This window comes from Oncorhynchus keta, chromosome 27 (genome assembly GCF_023373465.1).
Source record: "Oncorhynchus keta strain PuntledgeMale-10-30-2019 chromosome 27, Oket_V2, whole genome shotgun sequence".
Lineage (NCBI taxonomy): Eukaryota > Metazoa > Chordata > Actinopteri > Salmoniformes > Salmonidae > Oncorhynchus > Oncorhynchus keta.
In genome coordinates, this window is record NC_068447.1 from 36,509,060 (window position 1) to 36,520,742 (window position 11,683).

An 11,683-nucleotide genomic window follows, 5' to 3' on the forward strand; every position below is an offset into this window, starting at 1 on the left:
GCATGTGATCAGGAGTGTATTCATTCCGCCGATTCTGTTGAAAAAATGTTTCGTAAACTGAAGCAAAATGAACTAAATGAGGATAAACATACCTGAATTTGTCCAATAGAAATGTTTGTTTGCAACTGTTGGACTAATGATAACCCATCAGCTTGATGCAAGCAAGAGTGTGCAAGGCGGTATTGAATGTGTGACTGTCTGTCACCTTGATTACTCAAAATGTTTTCTCGACCTGTGCACCTACATTGTAAACTTTAATTCAAAGGCTAGGTTGAATCAACCTCATGATGGCTATAGGGAAAATTTGAATATCATGTAGTCAACTAAACCTATCGATGTTACATCACCCAAATCCAGAGAGCTGATGTTCTGAAAGAGCTGCAAAATCTGGACCCCTACAAATCAGCTGGGCAAGACAATCTGGACCCTCTCTTTCTAAAATTATCCGCTGCAATTGTTGCAACCAATATTACTAGCCTGTTCAACCTCTCTTTCATATCGTCTGAGATCCCCAAAGACTGGAAAGCTACCGCGGTCATCCCCCTCTTCAAAGGGGGAGACACTCTAGACCCAAACTGTTACAGACCTATATCTATCCTACCCTGCCTTTCTAAGGTCTTCGAAAACCAAGTTAACAGACAGATCACCGACCTTTTCGAATCCCACTGTACCTTCTCCGCTATGCAAACTGGTTTCCGAGCTGGTCATGGGTGCACGTCAGCCACGCTCGAGGTCCTAAACTATATCATAATTGCTATCGATAAGAGACATTACTGTGCAGCCGTATTCATCGACCTGGCCAAGGCTTTCGACTCTGTCAATCACCGCATTCTTATCGGCAGACTCAACAGCCTTGGTTTGTCAAATGACTGCCTCACCTGGTTCACCAACTACTTCTCAGACAGAGTTCAGAGTGTAAAATCGGAGGGCCTGTTGTCCGGACCTCTGGCAGTCTCTATGGGGGTGCCACAGGGTTCAATTCTCGGGCTGTCTCTCTTCTCTGTATACATCAATGATGTCGCTCTTGCTGCTGGTGATTCTCTGATCCACCTCTACTCAGACGACACCATTCTGTATACTTCTGGCTCTTCTTTGGACACTGTGTTAACTAACCTCCAGATGAGCTTCAATGCCATACAACTCTCCTTCTGTGGCCTCCAATTGCTCTTAAATGCAAGTAAAACTAAATGCATGCTCTTCAACCGATCGCTGCCTGCACCGGCCCGCCCGCCTAGCATCACTACTCTGGACGGTTCTGACTTAGAATATGTGAACAACTACAAATACCTAGGTGTCTGGTTAGACTGTAAACTCTCCTTCCAGACTCATATTAAGCATCTCCAATCCAAAATTAAATCTAGAATCAAATTCCTATTTTGCAACAAACTATCCTTCACTCAATGCTGCCAAACATACTCTTGTAAAACTGACTATCCCACCAATCCTTGACTTTGGTGATGTCCTTTATAAAATAGCCTCTAACACCCTACTCAGCAAATTGGATGCAGTCTATCACAGTGCCATCTGTTTCATCACCAAAGCCCCATATACTACCCACCACTGCAACCTGTATGCACTTGTTGGCTGGCCCTCGCTTCATATTCGTCGCCAAACCCACTGGCTCCAGGTCATCTATAAGTCTTTGCTAGGTAAAGCCCCGCCTTAGCTCACTGGTTACCATAGCAGCACCCACCCGTAGCAGCGCTCCAGCAGGTATATTTCACTGGTCACCCCCAAAGCCAATTCCTCCTTTGGCCGCCTTTCCGTCCAGTTCTCTGCTGCCAAGGACTGGAACGAATTGCAAAAATCACTGAAGCTGGAGACTCATATCTCCCTCTCTAACTTTAAGCATCAGCTATCAGAACAGCTTACAGATCATTGCACCTGTACATAGCCCATCTGTAAATAGCCCATCCAACTACCTCATCCCCATATTGTTATTTATTTTATTTATATTATTTTGCTATTTTGCACCCCAGTATCTCTACCTGCACATTAATCTTCTGCACATCTATCATTCCAGTGTTTATTTGCTATACTGTAATTATTTCTCCACTATGGACAATTTTTTGCCTTACCTCCCTAATCTTACTCCATTTGCACCCAGTGTATATAGACTTTTCTATTGTGTTATTGACTGTACATTTGTTTTTTCCATGTGTAACTCTGTGTTGTTGTTTGTGTCGCACTGCTTTGCTTTATCTTGGCCATGTCGCAGTTTCAAATGAGATCTTGTTCTCAACTGGTTTACCTGGTTAAATAAAGGTGAGAAAAAACAAATAATAATAAATAAAAATAAATGATTGAGCTGGGGTGAATTAAATATGAATGATAGTCATTCAATATGCTGTAATACAAATAAGGCCATGCTCATAAAAAAATGTATCGTCCTCCATCTTAAACGTCACCGACCGCCACTGCTGAATTTACATGTAGCTGTCTGACCGTTACGGAGGAGGGCGAGAGATGCTGTGCGAAACGAAGTGCAGCGGAAAGAAAACGTCATCCTGCTTGGACAGGTACAGCTTCTTGCACCATAGAGTATTCCATACTATCCTTTAAATCAGCCGAGGTTTAGAATAATACTAAATTATATTACTGTTTGCTAACCACAGCAGCCTATGCGTCCTTCTCGTTGTAGCCTAATCTACTACTGCATAATTTGACCTCCCCGAGCGCAGTGGGTTTGTTTAGTTGATACAAATTCCCACCTGTGCGTAACACACAGTCAATGTTGGCTATATAAAATAATGTTTGAAGCATTGTACATTTTATTAAATTACCAGGTGGTTACTGAATCAGGTATCAAGTTTGATCATTAACCAATTATAAGTTTAATGCGCCTGTGATGTCGTTGCCAATAAAGTCTCCGTCACCAAGCAGACGCGTAATATCCGTCTAATGGACATCTGCCTTGTATCTACCACATAACGCAACATAATGACATACTATTTATTGCATTGCTCTTCTATCAATATGTATCTGTTGAAATTGTAGCATTTGGGTGTGTGTAGTTTTATGCATTATAATAACTAGGTAGAGAATGGTAAGAAATGTAGTAACATCAATTGCCACATGCCACAAGGGACACATGCTGAATGAAATGCAGTGCCCTGGCATTGTGCAAGAAAGATGCTGATAAACATGATCATCAGACAAACACTTGCCCTGCAGTACTATGCCTGCCTGCCCTTCTTGGAGCGTTGCACACATTAGCCTCGACTTGCTCCAGCAATTCTAATACCATGTTGAGGTCTGGCTCACACGAGACTATGAACTTGAAGATGAAGAGCAGTAGAGGAAGTCTTGGTGTAAACAGGCCTCTATTAATAACAGCCAAGCAACTCTGTGGTCGTCGTATGTGGTCCTCCTAAACACACTCAGACTACAGGGGGGAGGAGGGGGGCACATCGAACTTGACATTTTCCTGTCTCCCCTCTGAGCTGAGATGAGGGTCGAGATCGGAGAAGAGGTAAAGGAGAGTACGTAGCGGAACCTTAGAGAGAGGTTGGATTCAGTGGGTACATTTGCAACAAAGGTCTGAAGAGACATCCAGAGATTGTGTCTCAATGTAAAGTGTGTCAGGTGGATTGGACCTGTGTTTCTGTGGGGGTTCACTTTAACTACGCTTGCTGCCTGTGTGAGCTCTACTGTGTGAGCTCTACTGTGTGAGTACTGTACCGGTTGGGCCTGAGCTGTCTGACAGCCAGTCGCCCCTGTCCAAGGCAAATATGACTCTGCCTGGGTACACTGGCGCCAGAATCTCAGGCTGCTGGTCCATGAGGGCCCGAAGGTAAGTGTGTCTGTTTACTCAGTGTTGTCCATGCTTATTGGATTGTATGCTATCTGTCTGTGTTTGAACACTGAGCAACCACAGAGAGGGCTGTGGAATTAATTTTGCCTGTGTGTGTGTTGAGGGTGTTGTCCCATCCCATGTCAGTTTGAGACATGCTGATGATGAGAGGTGCAGGGAAATGGAGGATCTATCTACCAAAAATACATGTTTTGAAACTAACCAAGATGTTTTATGTTGGTGCTTTAGTGGAGCTTGAACAGTACTAAATGTGGATTCAGAGTTTGATGTAACCGTTAGGCTGTTTTTTGACATTCAATTTAGCTGGATAATAAACAAGGGTGTGTGAGGGTGTTGGTATAAACCTATATGTGACAATAAGGACCATTATAGTCCTGTTATAACACTCCAGCGTTGACTGTAAAAGGATATGACCCTCACTGCCCTCTCTCAGATTTGAATAAAATGAGAACGTTTAAAACATCCTTAATTTTTCTGTTATTTGTACTGTAATTCTACCTATAGCTCTTTGTAAATAACAGCTTCAAACCCTTTCCTGCAATCAAATGACCAATCGCCCTCTAGTGGCCTCATGGGTGGAATTATTTATTTTACACAGAAAATCCAGTGTTTCTATGTCAAACGTTTTTGTTATTTTTCAGTCTTCTGTGATGTATGTAATGTGTCATATTGGGATGCAAACTCAAAATGTAATACATTTCAACTCTATATCTGACAAACTAATAGTCGTGTGTGAGGTGTATACTTTTGTTTCAAAGAACATTTGGTTAAGACTACCAATAAACACTGTGTGACCCAGATTTAGCCCACTGCAGTAAATTATTGATGATATGATGATTGTTGTGTTACAGTGGTAGTGGGGAAGACTCATTGGACCGGCTCCTGCCTGGCCCCCCTATCACCGCCGTACGCAGGAAGAGCACATCCCAGACTAAGACAGAGCCGCCCCTGCTCCGCACCTGCACACACACCATCTACACAGCAGGCAGACCCCCCTGGTACGATGAGCATGGTGCAGAGTCCAAAGAGGCCTTCGTCATCGGCACAACATTCATGGGTGTATGCCTTATTTTATTGTCAGTGTGTGAAGTGTTACTCAGGTGTTTTTGCTGTTATATGTGGTGTTGTAATGGTCTTTCCTTATTGTTGACAGGTTGTTGTACTCAAAAAATACATGTGTGTTTGTCTGTGCAGGGTTGTGTGGGGGCAGTGCCTCAGGGAAGACCATGGTGGCCAATAAGATCATTGAGGCTCTGGATGTCCCCTGGGTAGTGCTGTTGTCCATGGACACCTTCTACAAGGTGAGAGTCTGTCATTCATTTGGCTTGCTTGGGCTTTAGCCTTTCGGAGATGCTACTGTATTTTCTTCACAACAGCCTGGAGCCTTATTGACAGACATGTCACCCTTGTAATACTGTATGAACGAGCCTACCCACAATCCCTCACTCTTAATAATGTGGGGAAGAGACTGTCATGGGGAAGAAACTGTCTACAGCCTGGGTAATCACATCCCTCCCTCCATCATGTCTATTTATAGACCAGCAGGGAACAACACGCATCCTGTCCCCATGGACTCAACATGCACGCACGAATGCACGCACACGCACGTGCACACACGTACACATTGTGTTTCTGTGTCCATCCATCCCTGAAGTTTGTTCTCCTGTACCCCCTAGGTTCTGACTCTTGAGGAACAGACCCTGGTAGCCAGTCAGTAACGACTACAACTTTGACCACCCAGGGGCGTTTGACTTTGAGCTGCTGGTGGCCACCGTGCAGCGGCTCAAACACGGCAAAATTGTCATGGTCCCTCTGTATGACTTCACTATAAATGGCAGACAGAAAGACTGGGTGAGTGTAGAACTGATGAGTGGCCATGTACCAAGTAAAAACTGTAGATTCTCTTGATATATTTATCCACCGTAAACATTATTGGATAGAGAAAACGGGCAGCTGTTGCAGTTCTGAGCATTTCTGTTGTCTCTGTCTCTCCCCTCCTTAGAAAACGGTGTTTGGTGCCAGTGTGGTCATCTTTGAGGGGATCATGTCCTTTGCAGACAAAGAGCTTTTGGAGGTAAGGATGTATGATCATCACATGTTTAGGGTTTCTGATTCTCTTTACTGAATCAGTCGAGTCCTCTGTGACTGCAACGTACAGGAACATAGTGCTCTGTTGTTGCTCTGTCTGTCTCCAGCTCCGAGACATGAAGAGCATTGTGGACACTGACTCAGACATCCGGCTCGTACGTCGGCTGCGCAGAGACATCACAGAGCGCGGGCGGGACATCGAGGGGTCATCAAGCAGTACAACAAGTTTGGGAAGCCTGCGTTTGAGCGGTACATCGAACCCTACATTCAGCTGGCAGACATCGTTGTGCCATGAGGTGAGTGATTTTGCACTAAAAGTCAAAAGTCAAAAGTGCAATATTTTGGTATCTTCCAGTCTTTATCTAATATTTGTCAGCCATTAGGAGCTAATACCCATATGACGGCATATATATCCTGCAGATATACTATTATTTCATAGCAAATTTTCTGTGCAGATATTTTATCATGTTAATTATGAGGTAGCCATATGAGCTAGCGAAATGTTTCTGACCAAGTGAAAATATGTTGTTTCCAAGTGAAAATATGTTGTTTCCAAGTGAAAATATGTTGAATGTGTACCTCTGCCAGGTGGTGGTAACATGGTGGCCATTTACCTGATTGTCCAACATGTTCACAAGCAGATGGAGGAGGTGAGTGAACCACAGAACACTGTGCATGAAAAGAGGGCGCCACACAGTGGCAGAATGCTGAAGTGTCTATAGAGGCATGGTGAAGGGATGAGTGGCTGACATGTCTTTGCCTCTTTCTCTCTTTCTTCCTGTTTCTTTCACCCTTTACTACATTCCCTCTCTAGCTCTCACTCTCTATCTCTTTCCCTCTCTCTTTGTGCAGCACGAGCTCAGTGTCAGGTAGGCTTACACATCTCCTACAGCTCCTCCCTCGTTCCACGCCTCTCTTCCTGGTGTTATTCACAATACCCCCACCAGATGTCTCAGTGTGACTACATGGTTGACTCCTACTGAAGAACTAGTGGGAGAGCAGAACAGTCTCTTGTCATTGTCACCTATTCAAATATAATCTCCTTTGTGTTGTTTCGTCCAGGGCAGTCCTGTCCTCGGCCCAGCAGACTCAGCCCCCCTCCCAGACCATCAGAGTGTTGGAAAGTATGCCCCAGGTCAAAGGCCTGCACACCATCATCAAGTCAGATCACAGTCTATGGGTCTAGAGCCAAACTAACGTCCACAGACACTTCTGTCTTCCAGACGGTATTTGCCGGGTCATCGAGCTTAGCAATGAGAGGCATTTAGGCCTTTTCTCATTCTCCTCTCCAACTCATTTGTGTGGTCCAGGAGTCAGGAGACCAGTCGAGACGAGTTCATCTTCTACCCCAAGAGGTTGATGCGCCTCCTTATTGAACATGCTCTAACATTCCTGCCCTCTCAGGTATGTGGACATTTTTCCCCATATTATAGTGTATTTCATTGTAATATGTTAATTGGTTTGATAGTGATTTGACATAATGTAACGGACTTTATCCCTATTGTATCATGTCACAGCCCTGCACGGTACAGACCCCACAGGGCCATGAGTATGAGGGGAAGAGAAGCCTCAGTGGAAAAGGGGTGGGTACTATACAGTCATTGGTAGTACTCCTATTTTGCTCCACCGTGTGTGTTTGGTGTTCCTTTCTAATAGTGCAGAGTTTGTGTTTGTAACCATGCTGAAGCTGGATCCTCCTTTCTCCAGATCACAGGAGTGTCCATCCTGCGGGCAGGGGAGACCATAGCCTTCCCTGAGGGCAGAGTGCAAGGATATCCGCATCGGCAAGATCCTCATCCAGACCAACCTGGACTCAGGAGAACCAGAGGTACTTTAGAATGTAACAGAATAGAATAGGTCTTTATTGGCTGAAGAGAGAAGTGGCCTTGTTTAGAACAGTCACACTTATATCCACCTCACTGGGTGTCTCCTTAGTAACCAGATCTGCCTCCTCCACCTCCTGATCGTATCTCCGTGGTAACCCTGTTTCTCCTTCCTCCTCTCTCTGCCCCATCCCTTTCCAGGAGCATTACCTGCGTCTGCCCAAAGACATCAGTGAGGACCATGTCATTCTAATGGACAGCACTGTGTCTTCAAGCGCTGCAGCCATGATGGCTTTGAGGGCCCTATTGGTAAAGTAGCAATTGACATCCCTATCCCATAATAACTGATAGCCCCCCAACTTCATGATTAATCATTATAGTAACCATAGAATTATAATTAGTAGTTCTGTTTCTATGAAAGTAACCCCCATTACCCACCATACTAAATGGCTGGGTTTTAAAAAGTTGGCATAGCATTGATTTTGTGTTGTGTTAAATGAGTGTTGTGATGTATCTGTGCAGGACCACAAGGTGCAGGAGGAGAAGATAGCGCTGGCCTCTCTGCTGAGGGCAGGGTTGGGGGTGCACTGGTTGGCCTATGCCTTCCCCAAGGTCAAAATCATCACCACCGCTGTGGACAAGAGTGTTGATGAAGTCATTCCTGGGATTGGTGGGTTTGTAGCACTCCGGTTATGCGTCATGGACAGTGGTGGAAGTCATTGAATGTATTCTGTACTCCGTGTAATGTAAGTTAACTCTGTGTCATACAACTCAAACTGTGTATCTGTGTGTTCTGTTGATACAGGGGACTTTGGGGACAACTACTTTGGGACAGGTGGTAGAACATCAGGCTGGAGTGACGGTGAGGGACAGGAGCGACCGAAACAACAAACAATGAACTTGATTCTGTAAAACACAAGATTAAAGGCTAGCCTTGTGAAACCAGACTGTGTGCTTGCTCGATCAGGCTGGTTTAACAAGGCTAGTTCAGAGCATGACTTCCTGGCCACACCAGTCACATTCCATTCAGCTGCTATACAGTAGATGGACCCAACAAAGGGTCTCAATAAACGAGTCAATACTCAAATGTATGTACAACAAGACATTTTTGTATGGTTTATATTAGATGTTAATGGGTCATTATTCTATTTATATGGTTGGATGTTTCAGTTCTGGACTGCTCAAGCAAGCTAATGTTTATGATGTATATGGTGCTACATGAAACTGAATCAGTTTCATCCCCCCTCAAGACACTATCTTGAAATTACCTAGCTATTTGTTTTTTATTATCAGATGATAATTGGCAATTGTATATTAAATATAACATTATTGAAAGTGTATCTATGTTTTATTAGGTAGATAAGCTTTCTAGCCTGTAGGGGGGAGCATTGTTCAATTATAGTTGCTGTGTTGCCATGTTGTGTGTGCTCCCAGATACTCAAAGTACACTAGAAACCATATGACGGCCTGTAATTGGTGCATTTCATTCAACTCATTTCATTGAGTGAATTGACACATCATGTACAGGGAAAATGCCCATTATTTTCAAGTATTTGAAAAGGTTTTGAAATTTGAAAGGTAGTGAGTGGAAATGGTATTGAATCCTCTCCACCCATGATGGAGATGATCGAAAACAGTCACTAGAAATTTGTTGAGGACGATCTTCACCTGAACAAAGAGATCGTGACATGTCCTGATGCCCAATGCTAAATACCAAATATTAGATATCTTTGTATTTTTCTTACCCCGTTTTTTAAGGGATGTGAAACCCATTCATACATTACGTTTATTGTATAATTTTTACCTGACATAGTATACACACATGTATGAGTGTTGAATGTATTTTATCTCTGCCTCTATGATTGACAAGCATAGCCTACATTTAGTCATGAGAGAACACTGTTTTGAGGGGAATCTCTTTTTCTCTGTGATAACCCTTCCAGAGTGGGTGACTGTGATCATGGATGTCATGCTGTATTCTCCAAGACAGCACAAGACCCCGCCTGCCCATGTGACTACTGCCTCAAGGTTAACCTGTTACTATGGAGACAAGCCCACCAATGAAAATTCAGCAGACGGTTGCGATGTTGACTGCAAGCTTTTTGTTTTAAGGGTGACCTATTTTGTTCTACAGCTAGTCAGACACATACACACACACACTCACACACACACACACACATTAACACACACATAAACAAGGATACTCACACACACATTGAGATTTATAGACTGTAGGAGGTTATAAGGATACACAAAATAAATAAACACACTCAAAGATAATAAACAAAAAAGCTTTTTAATTCATTTTAAGATTTTACAGTTTCTTGCTTGAGCACATTTGTCTAAACAGATTTCACTTTTTCAAAATAATTACCACGCAGCCCAAAACTGAAACATGTTGGCCAAAATGACACATTTAATTTGCAAAATGCATTAAGGCTCTCAAAACATGAAATACATGACGCGAAATCAACTACCTCCATCAAAACATACAACCTCTTATCTAATGAAAAGTTATTTCAATCAATCGTTGCACAATGGCCCAATAAATACTATCTACAACTATCAATATTGTCTAACAGGGTTAACCCTGCCATTTGTTGATACTATAATTATAAAAGACCACAAAACATATTATCACAGCATAGGCTGTATTCTTTCTTTCCAAAAATGATTTTACCAAAGACGATGAATGCAGAAAGAAGGTCACTCAAACATTTTTACAAAATTTAAAAAAATATGTATATATATTTTTTTAAATACAAAATACGAATAAATAAAAATAGAATGCCACTCAAAAGCATGAATATCCAGAAACAAAGGCTTTATTTTAAAACATTTCATTTGAACTGAGAGCTGAACTATCTTCCTTCACAGACCCCTCTACCTCTCCTTTGTCTTTGCCCTCGGCCTCTAACTTGGTCCGTTCTTGCAAACAGCAACTCAGAGGTGACCTTTTTTATGCATGAATAAGGACTGATTGCTGATTGAACAACCGTGCAAACAAGTTTTGCTCACATACAGAAGAGGTTCACATCCCTGGGAGTAATTTGTATCAGCTGTAACCAAATGTTAGAATTTGGTTTTGTTACGATTTACTCAACTGAGTTTTGCATCTTTTATAGAGTTGTGTTAAGTGTTTTTCAACAATGTGCTTAGCATTTGCATTGTGTGTGAAAGTAACGAGAAATTATTTACCGTTTCGCAAAAATAATACTTTTGTCTCATTAGGTCATGATGGAGAACCAGTGTAATATTTTGACATGGCAAATTTAAACATTTATCTCTGGAAAATGCATGAGAGTGTAATTATGGAATAAAGTGAATGGCAGATTACCATGTGAGGAAACAATCCCCCATACATCTACTTGCAAGAATCTGACTTTCTCAATACCTTAATAGCCAATGAAATAATGTTTACCTGTGATAAATCTATAGCACTATTGCAGAACCTTTGTCTTCCATTAGTCATCACCAGTGTTTTTCAGAGTTGCCTTTGGTTTCAGGATCAGTTTGATATTGCTATATATTTGGCCTACAATGAGGGTTAAAGGCAACCGTGTGTTTGATTTGCGAGTTTGATCTTGGATCAAATCCAACTGTGTTTGTCACATGCTTCGTAGACGACGGGTGTAGACTAAAAGTGAAATACTTTCTTACAGGTCCTTTTCCAACAATAGAGAGTTAAAGATAAAATATCAAATAAGAAATAGTAACACGAGGAATACATACACAGTGAATAATGATAACAAGTAAAAAGTAACATGGATAACATGGCTATATACAGGGAGTACCAGTACCAAGTCGATGTGCAGGGGTACGAGGTAATTGAGGTAGCTATGTACATAAAGGTAGGGGTAAAGTGACTCGGCAACAGGATAGATAAGACAGTAGCAGCAGCGTACGTGGTGAGTGTGGGTGTGTGAGTATGTGTGTGCGTGGCGTCAGTGTGCACGTG

General features: G+C 42.6%; 1 pseudogene; it reads left to right on the forward strand.

Moving 5' to 3' along the window:
- The first annotated feature begins 3,731 nt into the window (after positions 1 to 3,731).
- LOC118360318 (uridine-cytidine kinase-like 1) lies at positions 3,732 to 9,629 on the forward strand (annotated as a pseudogene).
- Positions 9,630 to 11,683: the final 2,054 nt, after the last annotated feature.